We start from the raw sequence: 15,312 nt of genomic DNA, 5'->3' as shown, positions 1-15,312 counted from the left end.
GTGGCTGGGAGTTTGAAAGTACAGTTGTAAGCGACTTGGGTGAGATGCAGAAGGAAGTGGGGTTGGAAGGGAGTCGGGGGATGTGGGTTGTGAGGGATGAAAGGAAGTGGTTGGAGTTTTCCTCGTCAGTGATCAAGACCATGGGAGTAGAGTGGAGATGTCGGGGTCAAGGGGGTGGCCATGAAATTAATAGGGGAGCTTATATGGGGGGAGAGGTTTAGGGAGGGCAAGAGGGCAGTAAGTTTGGAGCAGAGCGGGTAAGAGGAGCTGAAATGAAGATTGAAATCACCGAGGATGAGGAGTTACTCAATGGATAGGCTGAGGGAGGAAAGAATGGAAGTTATCTCTTGGTGGGGCATGGGAATAAACAACAAGGATTTTAAAGGCGAGACAATAGGGATTAAACAGTGAGGTGCTTGAAGGAGGAAAAGGTGCCAGAGGGGCAACACCTCCTTAAAACTCACCTCTTTGATCAAGCTTTTGGTCAATCCTCTTAATATTTCCTTCATTGGCTCTGCATCCATTTTTTTCATTACACCTTTGTGAAGCGCTTTGGAACAATTTTCTACGTTAAAGGCGCTTTATAAATGCAAGTTGTTGTTGTTGTAGGGGGAGAGGCTAAGGGATGACTTGGTGATACGGGCCACACTGCCTCTGAGGCGGTTTGAGCAGACCAGGTGGTGCAAGGTATAGCCAGGTGGGGAGGTTTTGGGACAAGGCAAGCAGTTGGGAAAATGCCAGAATCTATTATTAGGGACGTGGTAACACGGCACTTGGAAAATCATATGATTAGGCTGAGTCAACACGGATTTATGAAAGGGAAATCGGCTTCAGTGATATACTCCCACATCGTTCTTTCTGGAGGGCCTCCTGGCCCGTGGGTAGAGGGCCGCTCTTGCAGTGTTGACCCCCTGCACAAAGCTGGAGTGCTGCGTGTGAGACCCTCGGTGCCCCTTCCCTGGCTTGCTGAGCCATTGTTAGTGCTGAGGCAGTTTTACCGTTGATTGAGGTTAGGAAGGTAATTCAGCTTTAATGGCTGAATATTCACATTTGGAACTTCTTTTAAATATTGAAAGGCAGAAAGGGCTGAACATTTCTCATACCTCTTCATTGCCCACTGCAGTGTATGTAACCGTCCACCTTTAAGAGAACTACTTTAGGTGTTGCACTACTTTGTTGGCTTCTGTATACGGTAATACCGACGGTGACCACACCGGTATATAAGTGCTGTGTCAGGAATTATTGGGCAGATTCGCCCTGACCTTCGAATAGTAAAGTCCTGTTTTACGTTACTCTGGTAGTCTGTGTATTAATTAACTAAACAACTCACAGACTTTACAGTGGCGACGAGTCCGATCGTACCCTGCGGCAACAATACTTCCGAAGCAGTTAACGAGCGTCGAGAAGAGGCAACCGCCCTCGTCATTCTGCTGGGAGAAAACTCGAGTCTGCAGAGCTGGAAAGGAGGAAGAATTCAGAGACAAAGACTTCCATCAGCAACAGGCACTGACTGTCCCTTCTGCCACGGTGAGGAGTGAGCCGATCAGCACGAGAAGCAAGCCGGCCACGGTGACTGTGAGTAAGGGAAAAGTAAAAAGAATAACCGGAGGATAAGGGCGGTGCACTCGACCACGGTCGAGGGGGAAAGGAGCCGGACAGAAGTCGGGCCCAGAGGCGCCGAGACTGGGGCAGCGTGGAGCAAGGAAGCCGCGGTACAGACAGGCTGGGGACGCAACAGCGTCGTGAGACAGCTAGACCGCGACCGGCGAAAAAGGCCGGGCAGCGACCGAAGCCACGAAGCGCTGCGACCGGGAACGTAGGCGCGGGAAGAGATAAACTCAGCCGCAGCCGGGGAGGGAAGCACCGGACTGCGAGAGGGCTGGGAGGCGCGATTGGGAGCCGGGCGAGCGGGAGAGGCAGAGCCGACCAAGGGAGACTGAGCGAGAGCCAGTCCAGCGGCTGAAACTGTTCGCCGTCAACGGGGTGTACCCAGCGCCGGTAGAGCCGAGCGAGCGGGAGAGAGACAGAGCCCGAGCAAGGGGAACTGAGTGAGAGCCAGCCCAGCGGCTGAAACTGTTCGCCGTCAACGGGGTGTACCCAGCGCCGGTTGCCCTGCCGAGAAAAGGGAAAGCACTGAAGCCGACGCGCAGGCTGTGAACCTGAAAGCCAACGGCCGTCGCCCGTGGGGAAAGTGTACCCCTCCCGCCAGGGAAGAAACGCGGGAAGCCGCCATTAGGCGGGGAAGAAGACAGAAGCGGGAAACCGCCATTGAAGTGGGCGGGGAGAGAAGATAAGCGCGGGAAACCGCCATTTTCGCGGGAACCGCCATCTTGAAAAAAAAAAAAAAAAATTTAAAGAAATAATTCGTGGTGTTTATCAGGAAGAGAGGAAGATGCCTAAGCATGGTAACATCAACGATTTTAATTCCAAGGTAGAAGACTGGGCCACGTATGTGGAACGCATTGAGATCTATTGTGAGGCCAATAAAATAGAAGATGATGACAAAGCTATAACCTTGCTAAACTCGATGGGCGCGAAGACATACGGGCTCTTGAAGCATCTACTAGCACCGGCTAAACCGGCGGATCAGACTTTCGATGATATTGTGGCTGTCCTGAAGGATCACTTGAACCCCACACCGTTGATGTTGGCGGAACGATTCAAATTCTATGCGAGAACACAACGGAAAGACGAAAGCAACACAGAATACTTGGTCGAACTGCGTAGACTAGCGAAATACTGCCAGTTTGGAGGGAATCTGACAGAGGCATTGCGAGACAAGTTCGTGTGCGGATTGGCAAAGGAAGGAACGCAAAAGCGACTACTCGAAGAGAACGACCTTACACTTGACAGGGCTGTCCTTATTGCAGCATCGCACGAAGCCGCAGCGAAGGGAACTGCGGAAATGCAGCTAAAGACAGCGGCACTCAGTGTGGATCAAATTACCTCGACAACAACAAAATGCTATCGTTGTGGGAAGACAACACACGACCAGAACCAATGCTGGTTTAAGAACCAGGAATGTAGGAAATGTGGCAAACTGGGTCACATAGCTAAGGTATGTCGGTCAGGGAAGAAGACCAACAACCAAAGGACCAACAGCCAAAGGAAGCCATCACAGGAAAAGTACAACAAGGTACACAAGGTGGCTAAGAGTTCAGACGAACAGAATTCGGACTCAGACCCAAACGGCCAGGAGCTGGGTAGTCTGAGAATTCACAATGTGAGTAAGGAAGCTGACCTACAAACTATCTGGGTCATGCTAAAAATAGCTGGAGTCCAAGTGAAAATGGAGTTGGACACTGGATCAGCTCTATCAGTCATAAATCGAAGGGATTACCACCAGCTATTCTCACATATACCCTTAAGGGATACCAAGTTCGTATTGCAGACATACACGGGGCATAAAGTATACCCCATGGGAAAGATAAGAGTCAAGGTGAGAGATAGGGATAAAGAACACCCACGAATGAACTTATACGTACTACATGAGGGAGGACCACCACTTCTAGGACGGGAGTGGATCAAGAAAATAGACATGGAATGGCACTATCTAAAAGCCATAACGAGTGAGGACTCGGGGCAGACAATCAGCTCAGATTCTGAATCGGATGATGATAAGACCAACCCAAATGTGAAAGACAAGGCTAAAATGGACTTGCCGACTAAGGTTGGAAAAACGAAGGCATGCAGAAAGGCTTATGCTCCAGAGAAGAACAAAGTTTCAGAACAGATCTCCACCGAACAACGACAACATAGTTTGACAGAGAATTCTGAGTCTGTTCAGTTTAAGGACATATCCATGACGGAAGAACACCGAGCTCAGACTCAACTTTATTTCAAATTACGACAACAATTAGAACAATTGAGTTACCGTCTCGTACAAGAGATGAAAACAATGAAAAAGTTCTATGACACCGAATGGGAGAATCTGGAAAGACAACAGAAGCAGCTAGCTCAAGCAGAGAGCGACCATAGAGCCATCGTGACCAATCACCGATCACATCTCCCTTATGATGTTCAGGAGTTAGAATATTTGCAGAACGAAGCAAATGAAGAGGAATCTTCAGGAAGCCAGGATTTTATTCCAGTTCTTCTCTACGACTCCTTACAAGCAGAGTTTGAGAAGTTGAAGGAACAGTATGAACAGGCCCAGGCGACAATCCTGGAGGGGGTTAACTCGGCAACCTCCGAAAAGCTAGTTTCAGTGGAAGCATATGAGCAACTAAAGGTTGAACATGAACAAGAAGTCCAAAGGCTGCAGGAAATTCTTAATGAGCTCAAGGCCAAGACAGACTCATCAGTAGAAGTTCCATCCATAGATGAGAAATTAGAGGTGGAAGACATGGCAGAACATGAAAGTCAAGATGTCCAAGAACTCATAAAAATATTGAAGGAAACCCAAGACAAATATGAGGCGGCAATGACCGAGGTTCAACAACTTGAAGAACAGATTCAACTGGGAATTCTTTCAGTGAAAGAAAAGGCAACTGTAAGAATGGCCCCTGAACATGAGCTAGAGAGCATCAAGGCGCAACTTCTCCGAGCGCTTAAAGCCAAAGTGCAAGAGGAAAAAAAGGTGAAAGCATTGGAGGAAAAGGTGGATGAAATGGAGAAGACTCTGATCCACAGGGTCCCCGTGGAAGAGTTAACGGTCAGCCAACTCCTTCATATGCTGAGAGACAAGACTCTGCAATGGGAACCATTTGAACACGGACTTCAACCTTCAAAGGGAAGGAGTTCGGAGCTCTCAAAAGTTATGGAAATAGCTGAGGTTGCAACACAGATTTTACTGGGATGCCGAAAGTACGCTGAATCACGTCAATGTGAACTACAGAATGTTGAAACAGCTGCTCCAGTAGAAGGATTGAATAGCCCGATCAATCAATCCCCGATGGAAGGGGAAGTATTGGAATCACAAATGAGGTCATTAGTGAAGGATTGGCAGGAAACCCAGGAAGAGCGGGATGAATATGAACGCATGAAGAAGTCTCTTCAGGAAAGATGTCTAGGGAGGGAACAACAGTCGGCTAACGTCCAGTTGGGTAAGGAAGAAGTAGCAGGCCCTCTCGCTAGACTAGTTCAGGACGACACCGAATATTACCATGACCTGTTGAATGACACGGAATATTACGAGGACTTGGTCTGCCCAGCTTGTGATGAAAACTCCCAAAGTGCAGAAATCAGGATGAAGCACTTAAAGTCTAAGGAACATAGGGAGATGGTGGCGCTACAACTGGCAGCTGATAAGGGAGCCCCGAGAGTCTCCAAGAAGCAGAAAAGAAAAAGACGAAGCAGAAAGTGATAACCATCTAAATCATTATCACTTCACAGAATCACAGAAACCCCACAGTGCAGATAGAGGCCATTTCGGCCCATCGAGCCTGCACCGACACATATCCCACCCAATCCCCGTAACCCCTACACCAACACATATCCCACCCTATCCCCGTAACCCCACGTATTTAATCCCCCTAACACTAAGGGTCAATTTATCATAGCCAATCAACCTAACCCGCACATCTTTGGACTGTGGGAGGAAACCGGAGCACCCGGAGGAAACCCACGCAAACACGGGGAGAATGTGCAAACTCCACACAGACAGTCACCCGAGGCCGGATTTGAACCCGGGTCCCTGGCGCTGTGAGGCAACAGTGCTAACCACTATGCCACCGTGCTGCCAGTGATCTACCAGATCATGTACGTGGGCCCTACGAAGGGAGCCAAATCAGTTGGCAAGTAGGAAAAATTACCAAGACAGTCCAGCTGTTTGTAAAAGTCAGCACTGCTGGTTCAGCAGGACGGAAGTTCAAGCTGTTAAGTCAAGGGAAAGACCATTGGATGAGTCACGCTAGAAATGTGAACCGGCTACACCACAGAGATGTTGTTCGGACCGAGTCAAGACCAGAGACTGAATCTGTGAACTGTTCCCGCAGAGATTGAATCTGTAAACTGTTTCCCGCATAGATTATACCTGTGAATTGTTTTACATGAAGTTGAATATATGTTATGTTTAATGGGGGACTAAGTATGTTGTAAGCTAAAAAGGGAGGATTGTAGTGTATGTATCCGTCTACCTTTAAGAGAACTATTGTATGTAACCGTCCACCTTTAAGAGAACTACTTTAGGTGTTGCACTACTTTGTTGGCTTCTGTATACGGTAATACCGACGGTGACCACACCGGTATATAAGTGCTGTGTCAGGAATTATTGGGCAGATTCGCCCTGACCTTCGAATAGTAAAGTCCTGTTTTAAGTTACTCTGGTAGTCTGTGTATTAATTAACTAAACAACTCACAGACTTTACACCCACAACTCCCTGGAGCTCCACAGCTTCACTCCCATTGGCTGTGGGAAGCTACAACACCGGACCTGGACAGAAACCTTGTCCCGGAGTCCTCCAGCAATGCCACCAGGACGGTGTTGCACGGAAGGTGAGCGCTATCCCACCTATCTCCAGGCCCCCAGACCAATTTCACCCGATTAGCGTTGCGGCCATTTCCAGCGGCTGTTAACTGCAGTTGCTGGTGACACCGACAACTTTGCTAGCAAACGCTATTTTTCCTCCTTGGTCTCCTTACCTAAGGAAAGATATACTTGCTTTAGGGGCAGTGCAACGAAGGTTCACCAGACTGATTCCTGGGATGGGGGGATTGTCCTATGAGGAGAGATTGAGTAGACTAAGCCTATATTCTCTAGAGTTTAGAAAAATGAGAGGTGATCACATTGAAACATATAAAATTCTTACAGAGTTTGACAGGGTAGATGCAGGGAGGATGTTTCCCCTGGCTGGGGTGTCTAGAACCAGGGGTCACAGTCTCAGAATAACAAGTTGGCCATTTAGAACTGAAATGAGGAGAAATGTCTTCACACAGAGGGTGGTGAATCTTTGGACTTCTCTACCCCAGAGGGCAGTGGTGCTCAGTCATTGAGTACATTCAAGACACAGATTGATAGATTTGGGGATATTAAGGGAGTTCAAAACAGCGCGAGAGCGGGAGAAGTCCGGAGCAGCGGGAGAGCAGGAGGAGCCCGGAGCAGCGGGAAAGCCCCGGAGCAGCTGGAGAGCGGGAGGAGCCCGGAGCAGCGGGACAGCGGGAGGAGCCCGGAGCAGCAGGAGAGCGGGAGTAGGGCAAAAGCGGGAGGAGCCCGGAGCAGCTGGAGGAGCCCGGAGCAGCGGGAGAAACCCGGAGCAGCGGGAGGAGCCCGGAGCAGCAGGAGAGCGGGAGGAGCCCGGAGCAGCGGGAGGAGTCCGGAGCAGCGGGAGAGCTGGAGGAGCCCGGAGCAGCGGGAGGAGCCCGGGGCAGCAGGAGAGCTGGAGGAGCCCGGAGCAGCAGGAGAGCAGGAGGAGCCCGGAGCAGCGGGAGAGCGGGAGGAGCAGCGGGAGAGCCCCGGAGCAGCAGAAGAGCGGGAGGAGCCTGGAGCAGCAGGAGGAGCCCGGAGCAGCGGGAGAGCCCCGGAGCAGCGGGAGAGCCCCGGAGCAGCGGGAGAGCCCCGGAGCAGCGGGAGAGCGGGAGGAGCCCGGAGAGCGGGGGGAGCAGCGGGAGGAGCCCGGAGCAGCGGGAGAGCCCCGGAGCAGCGGGAGAGTCCCGGAGCAGCGGGAGAGCCCCGGAGCAGCGGGAGAGCAGGAGCAGCCCGGAGCAGCGGGAGAGCGGGAGCAGCCCGGAGCAGCGGGAGAGCGGGAGCAGCCCGGAGCAGCGGGAGCAGCCCCGGAGCAGCGGGAGCAGCAGGAGAGCGGGAGCAGCCCGGAAGCAGCGGGAGAAGGGCGAATGGACCTGCGAAGCGGAAAAAAAATCAAATCAAAGTGTGACATCACAGGAAAGCAGATAAGTGATTGGCTGGTGAGTATTCCTCTATTTCTCTTTTTTTTTCTAAACTTGGGCATTGGTTTAAAGTGGGAGCTGTGATTACAGATTAAAAGCTATACATAGATAATGGAAATTTAAAAACCAAATTAAATAAAATACATTAGATGGCAGGACAAGCGATGCGTTGCAGCTATTGCATGTGGGAGCTGGTGGACACCAGTGTGATCCACGGCGACCACATCTGCAGGAAGTGTTGGCAGCTCGAGGAACTTCGGCTCAGAGTTGATGAGCTGGAATCCGAGCTTCATACACTGCGACACATCAGGGAGGGGGAGAGTTACCTGAACACTGTGTTCCAGGAGGCAGTCACACCCTTAGGTCAAATATTTCAAATTTGGTCCATGGTCAGGGACAGGAGGGTGTGACTACGAGTGAGGCAGGTATGGGGATCCAGAAGGTAGCATTGGAGGAGCCTCAGCCCTTGCAATTGTCCAACAGGTACGAGGTTCTTACTCACTGTGTGGATGAGAGCAGGGACTGCAGGGAGGATGAGCGAACTGACCACAGCACCGTGGTACAGGGGGCCATTCAAGTGGTGGGGGGGGGGGGAGTAAAAAGAAATGTAGAGTGGTAGGGGACAGTATAGTTAGGGGGATAGATACGGTCCTCTGCAGCCGAGAGCCTGAGTCCCGAAGGCTGTGTTGCCTGTCCAGTGCCAGGATTAAGGACATCTCTGGGCTGGAGAGGAACTTGGAGTGAGGGGAAAGATCCAGTTGTCGTGGTCCATGTAGGTACCAATGACATAGGTAGGACAAAGAAAGAAGTTCTGCTGAGGGAGTATGAGCAGCTAGGGGCTAAATTAAAAAGCAGAACCACAAAGGTAATAATCTCTTGATTACTACCTGAGTCACGAGCAAATTTGCATAGGGTCAATAAGATCAGAGGGATGAACGCGTGGCTCAAAGATTGGTGTGGGAGAAATGGGGCACTGGCACCAGTTCTGGGCAAATGTAAGAAGTCACACAACACCAGGTTATAGTCCAACAGCTTTATTTGAAATCACAAGCTTTCGGAGCGCTGCTCCTTCTTCAGGTGAAGTGGAGAAATGCATAAAGACACAGGAGCGGAGAAACTACGCCATGTTCTTCGCAGCCTTCAACATGTCATCGATGACGACGAACACCTCGCTAAGGCCATCCCCACGCCTCCACTACTCGCTTTCAAACAGCCGCCTAACCTCAAACAGACCATTGTTCGCAGCAAATTACCCAGCTTTCAGGAGAACAGCGACCACGACACCACACAACCCTGCCACAGCAACCTCTGCAAGACATGCCAGATCATCAACACAGATACCATCATCACACGTGAGGACACCACCCACCAGGTACATGGTACATACTCATGTGACTCGGCCAACGTTGTCTACCTCATACGTTGCAGGAAAGGATGCCCCGGAGCATGGTACATCGGCGAGACCATGCAGACACTGCGACAACGGATGAACGGACACCGCGCAACAATCACCAGGCAGGAGTGTTCCCTCCCAGTCGGGGAACACTTCAGCAGTCAAGGACATTCAGCCTCCGATCTTCGGGTAAGCATTCTCCAAGGTGGCCTTCGAGACACACGACAACGCAAAATCGTCGAGCAGAAACTGATAGCCAAGTTCCGCACCCATGAGGACGGCCTCAACAGAGATCTTGGGTTCATGTCACGCTACATGTAACCCCACCTGACGCAGGGTCATCCAGACTCGAGTCGACATTGGCTTGTTCTCTCTACACAGATGCGGCCGGACCTGCTGTGATTTCCAGCCAAAAAAAAGTTTTTTGTCTGTTTTTTTGTATTTCATACAGACCCCAGCATCTGCAATATTTGACCCCTTGTGACCCCACCTCATTGTTCTTTGATGTAATGTTTCCCTGACTGACCTGTTTGGACACCATTCACACCTTTGACTGCTGTGATTATCTCTCTGCCGAGGTGTGATAAATGGCAGTTGGAAAGGTTACCTGTAAACATCTGACATGATTCTCTGACTATATAAGCTGTGTCTTTATGCATTTCTCCACTTCACCTGAAGAAGGAGCAGCGCTCTGAAAGCTTGTGATTTCAAATAAAGCTGTTGGACTATAACCTGGTGTTGTGTGACTTCTTACATTTGTCCACCCCAGTCCAACTCCGGCATCTCCACACCATGACCAGTACTGGGGTAAGAGGGAGCTGTTCCGTTGGGTCTGACTTCACTTGAACCATGCTGGGACTAGTGACCTAGCGAATCGAGTAACTAGGGCTGTAGATAGGGCTTTAAACTAAATAGTGGGGGCAGGGGAGGGTTCAGGTGAGCAGGAATTTAAAAAGTCAAAGAGAAAGGAGAAGGCAATAGTGCAGGGTAGCGATAGGGGTAATGATAATCTGAGTGTGACAGGAAGGGACAGAGCGTATAAACATAAGAGTGCATCAGAAAGTGGGGTCAGAGGAGGGAAAAATGGTAAAAAGACAAAATTAAAAGCTCTTTATCTGAATGCACGCAGCATTCGTAACAAGATAGATGAGTTGTCAGCACAAATAGAAGTAAATGGGTCTGATCTGATAGCCATTACAGAGACGTGGTTGCAAGGTGACCAAGGCTGGAAACTGAATATTATGGGGTATTTGACATTTCGGAAGGATAGGCAGAAAGGAAAAGGAGGTGGGATAGCTCTGTTAATAAAGGATGAGATCAGTGCAGTAGTGAGAAATGATATTGGCTCAGAAGATCAAGATGTAGAATCAGTTTGGGTGAAGATAAGAAATAATAAGGGAAAGAAGTCAGTGGTGGGAGTAGTCTATAGGCCCCCTAACAGTGGCTACACTGTAGGACAGAGTATAAATCAAGAAATAATAGAGGCCTGTAAGAAAGGTACTGCAATAATCATGGGCGATTTTAATCTTCATATTGAGTGGACAAATCAAATTGGCCAAGGTAGCCTTGAGGACGAGTTCATAGAGTCTATTAGGGATGGTTTCTTAGAACAATACGTTGTGGAACCAACCAGGGAGCAGGCTACCTTAGATCTGGTACTGTGTAATGAGACAGGATTAATGAATGATCTCATAGTAAAGGATCCTCTAACAAAGAGTGATCATAGCACGATAGAATTTCAAATTCAGTTTGAGGGTGAGAAAGTTCGGTTACAAACCAGTGTCCTGAAGTTAAATAAAGGCAATTACAAAGGTATGAAGGCAGAGCTGGCTAAAGTTGACTGGGAAAATAGATTAAAGGGTAAGATGGTAGATAAGCAATGGCAGACATTTAAGGAGGTATTTCATAACTCTCAGCAAAGATATATTCGATCACTAAAAAAATATAGATTATGAGAGTAAACTAGCAAGAAATATAAAAACAGACAGTAAGAGCTTCTGCAGGTATATAAAAAGGAAGAGAGTAGCTAAAGTAAATGTTGGTCCCTTAGAGGATGAGACTGGGGAATTAATAATGGGAAACAGGGAAAAGGCAGAGACGTTGAATAAATATTTTGTATCAGTCTTCATTGTAGAAGACACTAAAAACATCCCAATAATAGAAAATCAAGTTGCTATAGGGAGGGGTGAACTTAAAACAATCACAATCACTAGAGAAGAAATACTCAGTAAAATAATGGGACTAAAGGTGGACAAGTTCCCTGGACCTGATGGTCTGCATCCTAGGGTCTTAAAAGAAGTGGCTGCAGAGATAGTGGATGCATTGGTTGCAATATACCAAAATTCCCTGGATTCTGGAGAGGTCCCAGCGGATTGGAAAACCGCAAATGTAACGCCCCTATTTAAGAAAGGAGGAAGACAGAAAGCAGGCAACTATCGATCAGTTAGCCTAACATCTGTCATTGGGAAAATGCTGGAGTCCATTATTAAGGAAGTAGTAGCAGGACATTTAGAAAATCATAATACAATAAAGCAGAGTCAGCATGGTTTTATGAAAGGGAAATCATGTTTGACAAATTTGCTGGAGTTCTTTGAGGATATAATGAGCAGGGTAGATAAAGGGGAACCAGTAGATGTAGTGTATTTGGATTTCCAGAAGGCATTCGATAAAGTGCCACATAAAAGGTTACTGCACAAGATAAGAGATCACGGGGTTGGGGGTAATATATTAGCATGGATAGAGGATTGACTAACTAACAGAAAACAGAATCGGGATAAATGGGTCATGTTCCGATTGGCTCAACTACTTACAATCTATATTAATGACTTGGATGAAGGGACCGAGTGTAATGTAGCCAAATTTGCTGATGATGCAAAGATAGGTGGGAAAGCAAGTTGTGAAGAGGACACAAAGAATCTGCAAAGGGATAGAGATAGGCTAAGTGAGTGGTCAAAACATTGGCAGATGGAGTATAATGTGGGAAAATGTGAGGTTATCCACTTTGGTAGGAAAAATAAAAAAGCAAATTATTATTTAAATGGCAAGAGATTAAAAAATGCTACAGTACAGAGGGATCTGGGGGGTCCTTGTACACGAAACACAAAAAGTTAGCATGCAGGTACAGCAAGAAATTAGGAAGGCAAATGGAATGTTGGCCTTTATTGCAAGGGGAATGGAATACAGAAAAATAGGAGCAGGAGTAGGCCATCTGGCCCTTCGAGCCTGCTCCGCCATTCAATATGATCATGGCTGATCCTCTATCTCAATACCATATTCCCGCTCTCTCCCCATACCCCTTGATGCCTTTTGTGTCTAGAAATCTATCTATCTCCTTCTTAAATATATTCAGTGACTTGGCCTCCACAGCCTTCTGCGTTAGAGAATTCCACAGGTTTACCACCCTCTGAGTGAAGAAATTTCTCCTCATCACAGTCCTAAATGTCCTACCCCGTATCCTGAGACTGTGACCCCTCTTTCTAGACCCCCGAGCATCTAGTCTGTCTAGCCCCATCAGAATTTTATACATTTCAATGAGATCCCCTCTCATTCTTCTAAACGCTAGGTGAATACAGGCCTAGTCGACCCAATCTCTCCTCATACGACGGTCTTGCCATCCGAGGAATCAGTCTGGTGAGCCTTCGCTGCACTCCCTCCATGGCAAGAGCATCCTTCCTCAGATAAGGCGACCAAAACTGCACACAATACTCAAGGTGTGGTCTCACCAAGGCCCTGTACAACTGCAGCAAGACATCCTTGCTCCTGTACTCAAATCCTCTCGCGATGAGGGCCAACATACCATTTTGCCTTCTTTACCGCCTGCTGCACCTGCATGCTTACCTTCAGCGACTGGTGCACAAGGACACCCAGGTCTCGTTGCACTTCCCCTTTTCCCAATCTATTGCCGTTCAGATAATAATCTGTCTTCCTGTTTTTGCCACCGAAGTGGATAACCTCACATTTATCCACATTATACTGCATTTGCCATGCATCTGCCCAATCACCCAACATGTCCAAATCATACTGGAGTTTCTCTGCATCCTCCTCACAGCACACACGCCCACCCAGCTCTGTATCATCTGCAAACTTGGAGATATTACATCTAGTTCCCTCGTCTAGATCATTAATATATATTGTGAATAGCTGGGGTCCTAGCACTGATCCCTGCGGTACCTCACTAATCACTGCCTGCCACGTGGAAAAAGACCCGTTTATTCCAACTCTTTGCTTCCTGTCTGCCAACCAGTTCTCTGTCCAAGACAGTACCTTACCCCCATTCCCATGTGCTTTAACTTTGCACGCTAATCTCTTATGCAGGACTTTATCGAAAGCCTTCTGAAAGTCCAAATACATCACATCCACTGGTTCTCCCTTATCTATTCTATTGGTTACATCCTCAAAAAATTCCAGTAGATTAGTCAAGCATGATTTACCTTTTGTAAATCCATGCTGACTTTGTCCGATCCTGTCACTGTTTTCCAAGTGCTCTGCTATTACATCTTTTATAATGGACTCTAGCATTTTCCCCACTACCAATGTAAGACTTGCCAGTCTATAATTCCCCGTTTTCTCTCTACCATCTTTTTTAAATAGTGGGGTTACATTAGCTATCCTCCAATCCATGGGAACTGTTCCAGAGTCTATAGAATTTTGGAAGATGACCAGCAATGCATCTACTAGTTCTAGGGCCACTTCCTTAAGTACCCTAGGATGTAGATCATCAGGCCCTGGGGATTTATCGACCTTCAATCCTGTCAATTTCCCTAACACCATTTCCCTACAAATACTGATTTCATTCAATTCCTCTCTCTCATTGGACCCTATGTTCCCCGACATCTCTGGGAGGTTATTTGTGTCCTCCTTTGTGAAGACAGAACCAAAGTATGTATTTAATTGGTCTGCCATTTCTTTGTTCCCCATTATAAATTCGCCTGATTCTGACTGCAAGGGACCTACGCTTGACTTCACCAATCTTTTTCTCTTCACATATCTATAGAAGCTTTTACAGTCAGTTTTTATGTTCCCTGAAAGCTTACTCTCATACTCTATTTCCCCCTCTTAATTAATCCCTTTGTCCTCCTTTGCTGAATCTTAAACTGCTCCCAATCCTCAGGTTTGCTGCTTTTTCTGTCCAAATTATATGTCCTCTCCTTGGATCTTATGCTATCCCTAATTTCCCTTGTTAGCCACGGTTGAGTCACCTTTTTTGTTTTAATTTTATGCCAAACAGGGGTGAACAAATTCTGTAGTTCATCCAAGCGATCTTTAAATGTTTGCCATTGCCTATCCACCATCAACCCTCATGGGGGAAGCTAGAACTAGGGGGCATAGCTTCAGAATAAGGGGTCGCCCATTTAAAACGGTGATGAGGAGGAATTTCTTCTCTCAGGAGGGTCGTGAATCTGTGGAATTCTCTACCCCAGAGAACTGTGGAGGCTGGGTCATTGAATATACTTAAGGTGGAGATAGACAGATTTTTGAATGATAAGGGAGTCAAAGGTTATGGAGAGCGGGCAGGGAAGTGGAGTTGAGGCCAAGATCAGATCAGCCATGATCTTATTGAATGGCGGAGCAGGCTCGAAGGGCCGAATGGCCTACTCCTATTACTTTTTTTCTTATGTTTTTATGACAGCATTCATGAGCCCAGTCAAAGCCAGCATTTTGTGATGGAATACTCTCCACTTGCCTGGATGAGTGCAGCTCCAACAACACTCAAGAACTCGACACCATCCTGGAAAAAGCAGCCCGCTTGATTGACACCCCATCCACCACCTTAAACATTCACTCCCTCCACCACCGGCGCACTGTGGCTGCAGTGTGTACCATCTACAAAATGCACTGCAGCAACTCTCCAAGTTTCTTCAACAGCACCTCCCAAACCCACTACCTCTACCACCTAGAAGGACGAAGGCAGCAGGCGCATGGTAACACCACCACCTGCAAGTTCTCCTCCAAAGCCACACACCAGCCAGACTTGGAAATTTATTGTCGTTCCTTCATTGTCGCTGGGTCAAAATCCTGGAACTCCCTCCCCTAACAGCACTGTGGGAGCACATTCACGACACGGACTGCAGCGGTTCAAGAAGGTGGCTCACCAC

At 48.0% G+C, this 15,312-nt stretch overlaps 1 protein-coding gene across 1 annotated transcript in view; it reads right to left on the bottom strand.

Annotated features, from left to right (window-relative positions):
- Nucleotides 1-15,312, bottom strand: part of fer1l4 (fer-1 like family member 4) — a 294,195-nt gene that overhangs the window by 80,674 nt on the left and 198,209 nt on the right. The gene's annotated exons all lie outside the window — the stretch shown is intronic.

This window comes from Somniosus microcephalus, chromosome 13 (assembly GCF_052327205.1).
Source record: "Somniosus microcephalus isolate GS21.2 chromosome 13, FLI_Smic_1.0, whole genome shotgun sequence".
Lineage (NCBI taxonomy): Eukaryota > Metazoa > Chordata > Chondrichthyes > Squaliformes > Somniosidae > Somniosus > Somniosus microcephalus.
Note: the sequence above shows the minus strand (reverse complement) of the source record. Positions and strands in the feature narration are given on the sequence as shown.